At 37.6% G+C, this 13,721-nt stretch overlaps 1 protein-coding gene across 8 annotated transcripts in view; it reads right to left on the bottom strand.

Moving 5' to 3' along the window:
- TFDP2 (transcription factor Dp-2) overlaps nt 1-13,721 on the bottom strand; it is a 164,961-nt gene that overhangs the window by 103,834 nt on the left and 47,406 nt on the right. The window lies entirely within an intron of this gene.

The raw sequence follows: 13,721 nt of genomic DNA, 5'->3' as shown, positions 1-13,721 counted from the left end.
TTTCTACATAATTGATACAATGATAAGGAAAGGCTCAAATATCAAAGGAACAATGAAGGAAGTAAAGGAGAAGAGAATTAATATTTTATTGGGCACCCACTACATGCTAAGCATTATGCATAAAGCTTTACACATGAGAGTTAAATAAGAAAATATAATCCCTCCAAGGTAGGTATTACAATCACCAAAGCACAAATGTGAAAATCAGAAGAGAGATTTAGTATATTTCCGATGTTATCAATTGTAGATCTAGTAAATAGCAAAGCTGAAATTTGAAGCTCTGCTTCACTGATTCCAAAACCTGACCCTTTTCAAATATATCAAACTTACTTTACAACATGAAGCAAAATACAATGTGTTTTCATTAGAATGAATAAAAAACTCCTAAAGAAATACAGTTAGTAAAATTTTACCAACTTTTAATAGTTTTCCTATTTAGTATTTTTTAAAGACACAGCTACCATTTTTATTTACTAGGTAATTTATAAAGCAGAGGAGAAACCAGGTTAAATTCAGAAGAGGCAATTTAATCTTTCCTAAATAACATTTGCAATTTAAATCGCCAAAACACTGTGTTGGCAACAAAGCTGTTAAACAACTTGAAGGCATGATTTTTGATATTTTGCTTTTAGATTTGGCAACTCATGCAAATTTTATGTTGGTCATAAACAAGATAAATTTAAATGAGGAAATTCAAAAAAAGAAAACATTTAAGAAGTTGATTTTAGAACTAAATTCCAATTGACAATCAAAATTATCATCTTCCCTTAGTGCTGTGGGTTTGAAATTAACCAGTACCAATAGTTGTTACCAATAGTAAGCAAGATGGCTAGCTAAGTTAGAGGTGTGGAGAAGTTTTCTTCTAGAAGACAGTGAGCCATATAGGAATAGGAAATAAAAACAGGCAATTAGATCAACTCCATTTTCCAACTACCTAGCAAATAAGAAATCACATAAAGAAGGACCTTTTAACATCAACAGTATTCTACTCTGCCAACTAAGTTACAAGCTGATTCACTGAAAATGAATTTTGAAATACTACAGAAACAAGACTGCAGATATCCTTTCCTCCAAAAAGAGTAATATCCATTTATCATCCTTTCATAAGAAATAGTGACTCGTTATTTCAAGATATTAAAAATAGGTATCATCATGTCACGCTCTATAATAAAGCAATTTATATTAACTATCAGAATAGAGAATAAAAATGTATATTAAAAAATGGGGAGGGCTTCCCTGGTGGCGCAGTGGTTGAGAGTCCGCCTGCCGATGCAGGGGACACGGGTTCGTGCCCCGGTCCGGGAAGATCCCACATGCCGCGGAGCGGCTGGGTCCGTGAGCCATGGCCGTTGAGCCTGTGCGTCCGGAGCCTGTGCTCCGCGACGGGGGAGGCCACAACGGTGAGAGGCCCACATACCGCAAAAAAAAAAAAAAAAAAGGGGGAAAAAACCCATTTTATTCGGTCTCAGGTACAACATACTGTGTTATCAAAATTATTTATAAATCTAGAACATGCAATCAAAACACAGAACAAAGTTATGTAATTCTACCTAACCACAATATACATTGCGAAAGCAGTTAACAGGAAGATAAAAGATGTAGTAAGCACAGTCTATTTAAAAACATTTTAATTTTTCTTTTATTTTTTGTTTTAAGTCAGGAACTTAACGTTTATTTCTAAAAGATCATTCTTATTTAATTTTAGTATTTAATTATGTAGTATGGTAAACTAAACATGATTATTTAAATAAAACTTATCTCGTAGATAAACACAAGAGAAAAAAAGATCAGAAAAATACAAAAGAGAAAAAGATCAGATGGCACCGGTCCTACAGGAAAAGCAAGCTACTGGATTGAACAGGTCGATAAAACTACTTGTAGAATGTGTTACTCTATTATCAGATCATTAAGATATTTTTAAATATCCTGAAAACAAATTCAGATTCAAAAGGCAAAGCCAGAACCATTCACTGTGTTTATTAAAATACAATCTCTCAGGAAGCCTCACACAGCAAGAGAGGCCCAACTTACCCTAACATGACCTCAGATTCAGAAGCCTGCCAAAGAATTTTCATAGAAATAGCAACCAAATGTCGCTTATACCTACTGTTCAAAGAAATATAAAATAAAACAAAGCTTACTAGATATTTGAGGACTTAAATTTGTTAAGTAAAATTTTTAAAAAAAATGGGGCAAACGTTAGCAGCCTTTTTAATGAAACATATAACTCCAAAATATACAAGCTACTCTCTTTTTAAGATTTTGAGGACTGAAATAATCTCTAATACCAGTTCCTTACCCTTTCACCTTTCCAGCTCCTTTTAAACTTCTTCTCATCAAGGAAGGTAAGTTCTCACATTCCCTTCTTCCAGACATGCATTCATATGGCCCCTATAAGGAGCCATTCCAGCAACACTTTTGGGAAAACTCTGAATTCCTTCTCTTCCTACTGCCTTACCCACAAAATGCTTTCTTTTATTTCTGTTTCCAGGCTGTGAAGATCTTTTAAAAAAACGTTACAAAACCTGAACAATTGGTACCACTATAAACGTATGTACTCTGTCTAACCTCAACTTGTTCCCTGCTGTTACACAGGGATTCCAGAATCATCTCTAGATTATAAGGGATTAAAAATAGTACAAAACAGGCTCTAATCAACAATACTCTCCAAATGGAGAACTCATAAGCTCCTCTCAAAATTAAGTGGTGTTAGGCTTCCCTGGTGGCGCAGTGGTTAAGAACCTGCCTGCCAATGCAGGGGACACAGGTTTAAGCCCTGGTCTGGGAAGATCGTACATGCCACAGAGCAACTAAGCCCGTGTGCCACAACTACTGAGCCTGTGTGCCACAACTACTAAGCTCACATGACACAACTACTGAAGCTTGCACGCCTAGAGTCCGTGCTCTGCAACAAGAGAAGCCTCCACAATAAGAAGCCCGCGCACCGCAACGAAGAGTAGCCCCCGCTTGCCACAACTAGATAAAGCCCACGCACAGCAACGAAGACCCAACGCAGCCAAAAAAATAATTAATTTTTTAAAAAATTAAGTGCTGTTTATGCAAGGAATCCAAAGTTTTTGTGACATGTAAAAATCAATCAATGTAGCTCACCATATTCATGGGCTAAAATTACTCCCACCATATATAATCACTGCAATAGGTGCAGAAAAAAAACATTTACCAAAATCCACCATTCATTATCAAAACACTCAGAAAACTTAGAAGGGAAACTTACTCAACCAGTTGCAGGGTGGCTATGAAAATTCTACCAGCTAATATCACACCTAATAATAAAAGACAATACTTTCCTCCTAAGATCAAGAACAAGGCAAGGATTTCTGTTCTCTCCATTTCTACTTAACCTTGAACTGGAAGTCCTGATCAGTGACGTTAGGAAAGAAAAAGAAATACAAATTGGAAAGGAAAAGTTAAACTTTTTATTTACGGATGACGTGAGAGTATATAAGGGAAATCCTAAAAAATCCACAAAAGAATTACTAGAAATAAGTTTCACAAGGGAGCAGGCTACAAAAAATACAAAACCCAACTGTGTGTCTACATACTCGCAAAGAACAACTAGATATTGAAATTAAAAATACCATTTACAGGGACTTCCCTGGCAGTCCAGTGGTTAAGACTCCACACTTCCACTGCAGGGGGCACATGTTTGCTCCCTGGTCAGGGAACTAAGACCTTACATCCCACATGCCACGCAGCGTGGCCAAAAAAAGAAAAAAGAAAAGAAGAAAAAAGACACCACCAATAACAAAAATATCATTTACAAAAAAAAAAATCCTGGAACTAATACATGATTATAGCAAGGTTGCAGGATACAAGGTTAATAAATAAAGGTCAACTGCTTTCTTATATACCAACAATGAATAACTGGAGTTTGAAACTACGAACACAAGGCCATCTACATTAGCACCAAAAAATGAAATACTTAAGGATATATCCAATAATATGTATAAGATCTATATGTGGAAAACTACCAAATTGTGATGAAAGAAATCAGAGATCTAATTAATGGAGAGAGAAGTCCACGTTTATGCACAGAAGAATTAATATTGTTAAGATGTCAGTTATTCCCACTGATGTACAGAGTCAATGCAATCTCAATCAAAATCCCAGCAAGTTATTTTGCAGATATCAACAAACTGACTCTAAAGTTTACACGGAGAGGCAAAAGACCCAGAATAGCCAACACAATATTGAAGAAGAAAAGTTGGAGGACTGATACCACCCAACCTCAAGACTCACAGTCATCAAGGCAGTGTGGTATCAGCAAAAAAATAAGAAAATAGATCAGTGGAATAGAATAGAGAGCCCAGAAAAAGACCTACACAAATACTTTCAACTAGACTTTGACAAAGGAGCAAAGGCAATTCAATGGAGAAAGGACAGTCTTTTCAACAAATGAGGATGAAACAACCAGACATCCACATGCAGAAAAAAAAAAAAAAGAATTAGACACATACTTTACACCTGTCACAAAATTAACTCAAAATGAATCACAGACTTAAATGTAAACTGTAAAACTCCTAGAAGAAAAATAAGAGAAAAATCTAACTGACCTTCAGTGTGGTAATGACTTTATAGATACAACACCAAAAAGTGTGATCCATGAAAAAAAAAATGAGGCTTTAATGTTGGACTTCATTAAGATGAAAACTTCTCTGTGAAAGATACTGTTTCTCTAACTACCAGATAAGGAATGTCAAGCCTTTGTGTATCCTTACAAGAAACATGATACGTGTGCTTGTTACGTCACTTCTTTTTAAACAAATGGTTATTCGGCAATTGTACTGCACTTTGCTTTTGTTAATAATGTGTCTTTGTAGATCATTCCATACTTGTACATAGCTTTCTCACTCCCAATTTTACATCTGCATAGAACCCCATTATATGTATTGAACATAATCTATTTAGCCAGATCTTACTGATGGATTTACACTGTTGCCAATATTTTGCCATTACATACAATACTACAAAGATTAAATGTTATTTCCCAAATTTATAAACATATCAGTAGAATACATTCCCAAAACTGGGACCACTTGGTCAAAGGAAATGTGAATGTTAAATTAATAAATACTGTGAAATTGCTTCCCATAAAGGTTATGCTCCCACCAGCAGTATAAGAGAGCACATTATCCTACACCCTTGACAACAGTGTTTTATCAAACTTCTTAATACTCGCCAGCCTTATAGAGTGAAAAATGGTACTCAAGTGTAATTTTAAATTACGTATGGTTTGTGAATGAGGTACAGTGCCTTTTTATCTGTGTTAAGAACCATTAATATTTTTCGGTGAACTGTTTAGTCATAAGTTTTGCCCATTTCCTAAAAATTGCATTGTTGGGTAGATTGTTCCTTTCATCACAATACAATATTTCTCTTTGTCCCTTTAATAGCTTGAGGCTGTTAGTATATTTATTTAGTATCAATATTGTTTTGCTCATGGTACATCTTTGGCCATTTTTTTGTTTTTAATCTTCCTTAGATTCAAGACTTGTGAATATATTTTTAGTTCCAAAACAACTTTCTCGGTGTTCCAACTGTATCCTCTTGAGAGTTCCATTCTTCTTTCTTCCTGTCATGCTCTCTCTTACCTTTCCATTAGTTCTGCCTCCATAGGAGGAATCTGATTATCCAGGGATATTCCCTCTTTTGAGTTGCTGCATTCCTTTTAGTAGGTTGTCATTTCCATAGCTGTAGGCTACTGCAATCTCTTGGACAGTGCAGAACTGGCAGTGAGTAAAAGATACACATATTTTCAATCTGATGTGCAAGCAATGAAGGAGCTGGCAAGGTGGCACTGCTAGCTCTGCTGAGGACATAAAGGAGCAAGAGGAAGATACACGGCAGGGCTCATCTACCTGCAGAGACACAAGCAATTCAGCCCACAGCAGCTGCCTGAGAAACGCATACAGCTTACAGGCAAATATGGCCTCTTTCACATGCCAGAACCACCCAAAGATATAGCCCAAGAAACAGCATGTACCTCTCAGATAATAAAGGAATCCCTGGCTTCAACAAAGGTTCCGCTGGGCTTTCAACACTAGAGATAATGAAGCCCTGAGTTACACTATCTTTTCTTTCATTTAAAAAAATAATACAGGGCTTCCCTGGTGGTGCAGTGGTTAAGAATCTGTTTGCCAATGCAGGGGACATGGTTTCGATCCCTGGTCCAGGAAGATCCCACATGCCGCGGAGCAACTAAGCCCATGTGCCACAACTACTGAGCCTGAGCTCTAGAGCCCGTGAGCCACAACTACTGAGCCCAAGAGCCAGAACTACTGAACCCGAGAGCCACAACTGCTGAAGCCCACACATCTAGAGCCCATGTTCTGCAATAAGAGAAGTCACCACGATGAGAGGCCCACACACCGCCATGAAGAGTAGACCCCGCTCGCCTCAACTAAAGAAAGCCCATGCACAGCAACGAAGACCCAACACAGCCGGAAATAAATTTATAATAAAGTAAAATAAAATAAAAAATAATACACAATTACATGATTTATGACAAGGATATATGAATACTCAACTGCTTTCGAATCCTCTGCTACTCGCCTGGTTATGGCAGAATAAAATCATCTTCAGGCTTGTTCTTATTTTAATTAATTATGTAACTTTTAGACCTCCAACTCTTAGATAGATGCCCTAAGACAAAAAGCTCAGAAACCTTCCTCACTGAATATCTTAACACTTTGTTTCAAAAGGCATTCAAGGCAAGTTCCTTCTTTATACATTTCTCAAAGGTTAGATAAGTAAATATTTGCATTAAAAGTCTGGAAATGCTATGGCAAAACAAGCTCTTGCAGTTCAATATGTACTTAGTATGCAAAAGGGAAGGGAGGGGAGGGATAAATTAGGAGTTTGGGGTTAGCAGATACAAACTACTATATATAAAATACATAAACAACAAGGTCCTACTGTATAGCACAGGGAACTATATTCAATAACTTGTAATAACCTATAATGGAAAATAATATGAAAAAGAATATATTTATATGTATAACTGAATCACTTTGATGTACACCAGAAACTAACAGAATGTTGTAAATTAACTATATTTCAATAAAAAATAAACTTTAAAAAATTTACTGAATATATATAACTGCACTAGATGCCAAGCTAGACTCCAAAGACAAAAATATGAAAAAAGACCCTGGGCTTCCCTGGTGGTGCAATGGTTAAGAATCCATCTGCCAGTGCAGGGGACACAGGTTCGAGCCCTGGTCCAAGAAGATCCCACATGCCGTGGAGCAACTAAGCCCGCAAGCCACAATTACTGAGCCCACGTGCTGCAAGTACTGAAGCATGTGCTCCTAGAACCCGTGCTCAGCAACAAGAGCCCGTGCTCACCACAACGAAGAGAAGCCCCCGCTCGCCACAACTGGAGAAAGCCTGCACACGGCAACTGAAGACCCAATGCAGCCAAAAATAAAATAAATAAAATATAAATAAATTTATATATATAAAAAAAAGACACTGTCCTTAAAGAGCTCAGAGTCTAGTAAAAAAAGAAAGGACAATCTTATAAAGAAACACAATATAATGTGATAAGGACAATCACAAAGTATCTACAGGGTCCAAAGGTTAACACAAAGGAGGCTCAGTAACAAGGAGGTACAGAGGAATTCGTGCTCAGCTAGATTTTAAAGCATAAACAGGAATTTGCCCAGTGGCCAAGGGAATTATAGGTAGAAGGAAAGACACGCATTCTTTCAACAAAGTTCCAGTTTGGGACAGCTACTATGGAATAGTTACTTTGAAGTATCTATTCTACAGAAACAGTGATGAATAAGATAAAAAAGTCTCTGACTTCATGGAGTCAGGTGGGGACCAATAAGTAAATCAGTAAAATTAAAGTCCAGTGTGATAAATACTGCAATCAGGATAAGTAGAGAGTATTAGAGGCTTATGGGCCAAGTGGGTGTAAGACCTAAACTTAGATGCTAGGAATGAACAGAAATTAGCCAGGTGAAATGTATATCTATCAGGAGTGAAGTGAGGATGCTGTCAGAAAGGTATGGCATTATAGGTACAGAGAAGAGAATACAGAAAGACAGACAGAGAGAGAGAGAGAGAGAGAGAGAGAGAGAGAGAGAAGGGGGGAGGGGAGGGAGAAGAGGGACAGACAGACAGAGAGAATGTAGTTCAGTGTAGCAGAAGCATAAATGTCTGAGATAAGGCTAAAGATGAAAGCAAGAACCATATCATGAAGGATCTTTTAAACTGGAGTTTGGACTTTATCTTGAGGGCAATAAGGAACAAAAAATGTTTTTTTAACTTGGGAAGACTTGTTCAGATCTGTGTTTGAGAAAAAGTATGTAGCTATAGTACAGTGAATGAAACAGAAAGACATAAAATCTCAAAGCAAGTAAAATAGCTACAGTAATCCAGGAAATAGTTTATCGTAGTCTGAACTAAGATAATAGCAGTGGAATAGAGAAAGCGGGTGGGGAGAACTGAGATATGTAGCTGGAATCAACAAGTCTTGTAAGTGATTTGACTGGGAGCAGAGAGGTCAAAAAAGGAGTCAAAGATGATGCTTCAGTTTCTGGTTTGGGCAAAGGGTGAAAGGTACTACTGTACTATCCAGTAAGATAAAGAAAAGGGAAAGTAGGTTTTGAGAGGGTGAAATAATCACTTTAATTATGGACAGACTGAGTCTGAGATGCATATAAGTTATTCAAATGAAGGTGTCCCATAAGCAGTTAAATATACAAAAACTCAATACAAAGGTTTGGGCCAGAGGTACAGATTTGAGAATCAACCATACACAAAGTAAAAGCAGTGAGAATAGATGAAATTGCCTAGGGAAAATGTACAAGGTGAGGAAAAAAAACTAAGACAAAAACCCCATGGAGGGCTTCCCTGGTGGCGCAGTGGTTGAGAGTCCGCCTGCCGATGCGGGGGACACGGATTCGTGCCCCGGTCTGGGAAGATCCCACATGCCGCGGAGCGGCTGCGCCCGTGAGCCATGGCCGCTGAGCCTGCGCGTCCGGAGCCTGTGCTCCGCAACGGGAGAGGCCACGACAGTGAGAGGCCCACGTACCACAAAAAACAACAACCACCACCACAAAAAAAAAAGAAAACCATGGAACACTAACATTTAGAAGACAAACAAAAGAAGAGCGAGGAGAGTAGACTGAAGGGAATGGCCAAAAAGGAAGATGAAAATATTAACAAGAGGAAAAGGAGTAAGCACTTAATGAATGCTTACTATGTGCTAGGGTTGTACTAAGTGATTTACGTGCACTACCTCATTTAATCCTTACATACCCTATGAGCAATTTACCGTTATTATCTGCATCGTTACAGATGTGACATTTTGGCTTAGAGATCACCTTGCTCAGATTTACACATTTGGTGGAGTATAAGAAGTGCAACCAAGATTACACCCTCATCCTCCAGAGCCCTTGTTCTTAACCACTACACTGTACTGCTTCCTGTAAGACTTAAAAAGTGTGGTATCACAGACACAAAGAAAAACAGTGATTCAAAAAGAAAGACACCACCCTAGTAACGATGAGCTCGCTTAGCACCAAGACCTTGATTTCTAACAACATTCTCTATAAAAAGGAATCAGGACTCTTTCGGAAAATGGCTGATCTGAGGAATGGGCTGGAAATATGTCAAAGGGACACAGAAAAGCAACTGAACGCTCCCAAAGGCCATAGTCCTAACAATTTGAGCAAAAAAACTGAAGTAGTATTGGACTATGACCCAGACTGTACGCCAAATATCCATGAGTCCATACTGGTATAAAGAAAGAATTAACTAAATAAATAAATAAATGGGGGAGAAGAGACAAATCTAGGGTGGAAGAATTCCAAACAAATCATGTAGATATTCACAACTCAAAGAAGTGGAGCAAACTCTCCACTCCTCAAGTGTGGGCTCCACATAATGAATTCCTTCCAAAGACTATGGTATGGAAAGGGGGAAGGGGTAGAGAGTGCCTTTACAGTAGAGAAACATGACAAACACTACATCAGCCAAGTGACCAAGGTTCACACCAATAATGATAAGTCATGTTGATACCCTTAATATGTTGTGATGAAAATGGCCCTTTATCTCTGTGGTCTTTCTCTCAAAAACCTATAACCCCAATCTAAGTATGAGAAAAACAATTAGAAAAATCCCAATTCAGGGACATTCTACAAAATACCTAACCAGTACACCTCAAAACTGTCAAGTTATTAAAAACATGGGAAGTCTGAGATACTGTCACAGCCAAAAGAAGCAAAGGATGCATGATCATGAAATGTAACGTGGTATCCTGAATGCTCTCCTGGAACAGAAAAAGGACATTAGCTACAAACTAAGGAAGTCTGAATAAAGTATGAACTTGTATTCATTATAGTGTATCAATACGAGCTCATTCATTATAAAATCTGTACTAGAATAATGTAGGATGTCAACAGTAGGGAAACCGAGTGAGGGGTTTATGAGACCTCTCTGTACTATTTCTGTGATTTCTCTATAAACCTAAAACTGTTCTAAAATTAAAAGGTTATTTTTAAAGGGTGGGGGGCACATTAACTGTGCCAAAAGCTGATAAACCGAAAACAAAAAAAGACAAAATCAAGGGCAGTTTCAATGGATTAATGGAGTCAAAAGCCAGATTACATTGGGCAGAGAAGTGAATGAAAGCTGAGAATGGGACTGTAAGTGTATAGCTTCTTTCAAGAAGTCTGATAATGATGGGGAGAACAAATGAGGGCTGGAAGGAGAGATTAAGTTGAAGAAAATGTTTTTTGTTTAAATCAAGGTATAATTCACATACCCAAAAATTCACTGATTTCCAGTATATACACAAGGTTATACAGCTACAACCACTATTTCCAGAACCTTTTCATGACTTCAAAAAGAAATGGTAAAATTAAAGGAGGCTTGGACAAGTTGAATATGTTCATAAATAAGAAGACATAGCATTGTTAAGATGTCAATAAAACCAAAGTGAGTTAGAGATTCAATGCAATCTCTATCAAAAATCTAACAGCCTGGGCTTCCCTGGTGGCGCAGTGGTTAAGAATCCGCCTGCCAATGCAGGGCACACGGGTTTGAGCCCTGGTCCGGGAAGATCCCACATGCCGCGGAGCAACTAAGCCCGTGCGCCACAACTACTGAGCCTGCGCTCTAGAGCCCGCGAGGCACAACTACTGAAGCCCGTGTGCCACAACTACTGAAGCCCACACGCCTAGAGCCTGTGCTCTGCAACAAGAGAAGTCACCACAATGAGAAGCCTGTGCCCCGCAACAAAGAGTAGCCCCCACTCACTGCAACTAGAGAAAGCCCGCATGCAGCAGCGAAGACCCAATGCAGCCAAAAGTTAATGAATAATAAATAAATTTTTTAAAAAAATCTAACAGCCTTTTCCACAGAAATGGGAAATGTAATCTTCAAATTCATGCGGAATTGCAGGAGATCCTAAATAGCCAAAACAATCTCAAAGAAGAATAAAGTAGGAGGACTCACACTTTTTGACTTTGAAACATACTACAAAACTACAGTAATTAAAACAGTATGGTATTGATATATGGACAGACATATAGACCAATGCAATAGAATAAAAAGTCCAGAAGTAAATCCTCACATATATGGCCAACTGATTTTTGACAGGGGTGCTAAGACCATTCGATGGTCAAAGGCCAGTCTTTTTGACAAATGGTACTGGGAAAACTGGATATCCTTATGTCAGTTTGACCCTGACTTTGTATCATATACAAAAATTAACTCAAAATGGATCAAAGACCTAAACCAAAGAGCTAAAACTTTAAAATTCATGGAAGAAAACATTGGGGAAAATTTTCGTGACACTGGATTTGGCAACCACTAAATGGAAATGACACCAAAAGCACAGGCAATAGTAGAAAAAATAGATTAGCTGGACTTCATCAAAACAAAGAAGTTTTGCACATCAAAGGATACTATCAAGGAAGCAAAAAGACAACCTGATGAATGGGAGAAAAATTTTGCAAATCATTTATCTCATAAGGAATTAATATCCAGAACATAAAAACTTCTAGAACTCAACAACAAAGAACAAAAAATCCAATTCAAAAATGGGCAAAAGACTTGAGTAGACATTTCTTCAAAGAAGATATATGAATAGCAAATAAGCACATGAAAATACGTTCAATATTACTAGTCATTAGGGAACTGCAAATCAAAACCACAATAAGATATCACTTCACACCTATAACGATGGCTATAATAAGTTAAGTGTTGGCAAGAATGTGAAGAAACTGGAACCCTTGTGCACTGTTGATGGGAATGTAAAATGGTACAGCTGCTGTAAAAATCGAAATGGCAATTCCTCAAAAAAATAATTCTGTTATTTGACCCATATGACATATGACCCAGCAATTCCACTTTTGGACTATATCCGAAAGAACTAAATCCGGGTCTCAAAAAGATATCTGTACTCCCAGTTCACAGCAGCATCACTCATAATAGCTAAAATATGGAAGCAACTCATGTGTCCACTGATGGATGAATGGATAAGCAAAATGTGGTACATACTTAAAATGGAATGGTACTCAGCCTTAAAAAGGAAGGGAATTCGGCCATATGCTACCCCATGGGTGAAACTTGAGGACACTAAGCAAAATAAGCCAGTCACAAAAAGACAAATACTGTATAATTCTACTTATATGAGGTACGCAGAGTAGTGAAAATCATAGATACAGAAAGTAGAATGGTTCTTGCCAGAGGTTTAAAGGAGGAGGAGAAAATAGGGAATTGTTTAATGGGTGTAGAATTTTAGTTTTGCAAGATGAAGAGTTACGGATATGAATGGTGTTGATGGTTGCACAATATGAATGTACTTAAATGCCACCAAACTGTACACTTAAAAATGGTTGAAGTGGTAAATTTTATGTTATGTGTGTTTTACCACAATTTAAAAAACTGGGGGAAAAATGACAAGCATCAAGGCTTCAAGTATCTCTTTCACTGCTTCATAATACATTTTAATTCTTAGACTACTTCTACAGACCATTTCTACTCTTAAACTAGCAATTTTTATACGGAAATACAGATTTCTCTAGCCTTCTCTCCACCTTAGACATACATAGCCCACCTTAGACATAAAGTCTTTGAGGAAGCTGATGTTTCTCTCATAGCTATCTGTATTGTAATAGTAGACACTTTTGTTTTTACCTTTATATATGTATAATGGAAAAATTTAAACATATACAAAGGAAGAGAGAAAACAATAATGAAACCCCGTATAACTATCACCCAGCTTAAACCATTAACCAACTCACAGAGAATTCTGTTGTATCTATAATTCCACTCACTTTACTCTTCTTCCCTCACTGGATTATTCTGAAGCCAATCCCAAACACTATATCATTTCAACCATAAAGATTTCAGATGTTATTTCTACATACTAAAAGACACTGTTGAAAGATATATGGTGAAAGATACTGACAAGTGTCCTGCACAAATTCTTGTATGGATGGATCAGATTTCTGATATAAGCATTCCCCCAGTAAACCATCTACTTTACACAAAGGAATTACATATATATTCATTCATTCTACTGTATTCCTTACAAGTTACACCACTAGCAAATAGGGTCTCTCAAAACTCTCTCTCTCTCTCTCTCTCTCTCTCTCCCCCTCTCCACCTCTCAGAGGTAACTGACTTTTATATGATAAAAGTTCTTTGGAATACGACAGTTCTTTGGAATATAACACAGT

Source organism: Lagenorhynchus albirostris, chromosome 5 (genome assembly GCF_949774975.1).
Source record: "Lagenorhynchus albirostris chromosome 5, mLagAlb1.1, whole genome shotgun sequence".
Lineage (NCBI taxonomy): Eukaryota > Metazoa > Chordata > Mammalia > Artiodactyla > Delphinidae > Lagenorhynchus > Lagenorhynchus albirostris.
The sequence above is the reverse complement of the archived record's forward strand: the minus strand, read 5'-3'. Positions and strand labels throughout refer to the sequence as shown.